General features: G+C 34.0%; 1 pseudogene across 1 annotated transcript; it reads right to left on the bottom strand.

Moving 5' to 3' along the window:
* Positions 1-189: 189 nt before the first annotated feature.
* LOC108299241 lies at positions 190-1,789 on the bottom strand (annotated as a pseudogene). The gene is made up of 2 exons (XR_001822867.2): positions 1,517-1,789; positions 190-1,357 (listed from the first exon to the last, which is right to left on the bottom strand). The product of XR_001822867.2 is annotated as a protein DBF4 homolog A-like (transcript).
* Positions 1,790-1,796: the final 7 nt, after the last annotated feature.

The following is a 1,796-nucleotide window of genomic DNA, read 5'->3' as shown; positions in this document are numbered from 1 at the left end:
CAGGCTGGTCTCAAGTAATCTGCCCACCTCAGCCTCCCAAAGTGCCGGGATTATAGGCATGAGCCACTGTGCCTGGCCCCCTGCAATCATTTCATTCTTTTTTTTTTCTGTAGAAAACTGTAAATATTACATTTATTTTTAATATTTACATTTGGTTCTGTAGACAAAGTTGGTAAAAAAATTCCCAAGAATTTCCATACATACTTATAAAAATTTCAAGAATATGATCCTTATGACTTCTGAAAAGTATGCATTTTTTAAAGTCTAAAAGCCAGTAAATGTAGAAGTTGAAGGGGAAGAGAAAAACATTGTCAACAGATTATTTGAATTTTCCTTTTCCCAAATATCTAAAACATTGCATATACCACTGTTTTCAGTGTAGCTTGTGAAACTCAATTCTGATTTCTCTTCATTAGTCTGAAACAAGCCTAGTAAAGACTGTACCAGTGAACTACAAATTCTGTTTTCTTCTTGTGTAATAAATTCAGTTGTTTTATCAAATTCAAATTTGGTTTCAGATTTTATTTTCTATTTCATCAAAGTAATATTTTCACTTTTCAATGTATTTTACCAGAAGGTAAACTATTCATATTCTCAATAACACATTCATTGGGCTCCTCAGAAGTGTGTGATGGAGCCTTTGCCTGAACAGTTAGGTGCTCTTGTGAACTGTTTATTGTTATCAGACCAGAATCATGAGCAAATATTGAATGAAGGTCCTTTTCCTTGAGATCCTTTACTGGAAAACGCACAGTATCTGACTTTTGTTTTGGTTGAGATGCACTATTATCTGTATTGAAATCAGAAACATTTACAGATGCCTGTATGTTACAACAATGGTGATCTACCCTTAGTAATTCTAAGTCATTTTCATTTAATGTGTGTTCAGAAATGTCAAGAATGCATTCCTGTTTGATTTTATGTAGAGGTAGGTGTATAAAATTCTGTCTTATGTCATTTTCAGCTGTATTTAACATGGAACATTTATTAATTGTTTTCTTATTAAGTCCTCTCAATTTATTTGAAGGGTGGGTTTGGGCTCTGAAATAAACACAAGCTTTTTTTCAGTTTCCTGGGTGTCTTTATACAAGAAATTCTGCTCCATTGCCTGTATATCATCTTTCCAGCAATCTTTCTGAGAAATATATTGCAATTCCACTTTTTCTTTCTGTTCTGTCTTTGTCAGGGCATTTGCAGAAACAGGAGAAAGAGATTCAACATAGTATTTTATTCTTTTCTTTTTAGGTGTGTCCTTTTCATATTCCACAAAGTCAAAAACTAACTTAGATACAATATCATCAACAACTTGATACTGGTTACTCTGTTCAAGGTTTCTGTGTTGCTCACTTAGAAGGTGCTCAAATCCCAACACCTGCTTTCACTAATTTTCCTTCTTTGTGGCAACCAATGAACATATTTTCCATTTTTTAGCCTCGAAATTTTCTGAGCACCAAATTAAGCATCTATTCCAGATTGTTTTGTTGCTATACCAGCAAAGTAAAACTTCAGGACCAACAGTTTCTATATCTTCATATTTCTGCCAGCAACATTCACAATATCCTTTTCTCTTCTCTTTCAACTCGAGCTGAATTGAGGTTCCACCATATTTATCACCATCCATCTGGATTCTTAGTTTAACCTGAGTTTGCTTTTGCGTACTAGATGGCTTTTCTACATCAAATGGACTGCAGGGCTTCTGTATAGAATAATTTATAAAAGGCATATTGGTCAGCTGAAGATAAAATAGCCTACAAAGTTGGCTCATATCTTCTACCTTTGCAAAAGGCTTTTTGAGT

This window comes from Cebus imitator, unplaced genomic scaffold (assembly GCF_001604975.1).
Source record: "Cebus imitator isolate Cc_AM_T3 unplaced genomic scaffold, Cebus_imitator-1.0 Scaffold3342, whole genome shotgun sequence".
In the NCBI taxonomy this organism is placed as follows: Eukaryota; Metazoa; Chordata; class Mammalia; order Primates; family Cebidae; genus Cebus; species Cebus imitator.
This window is presented reverse-complemented; position numbering and strand designations above follow the sequence as displayed.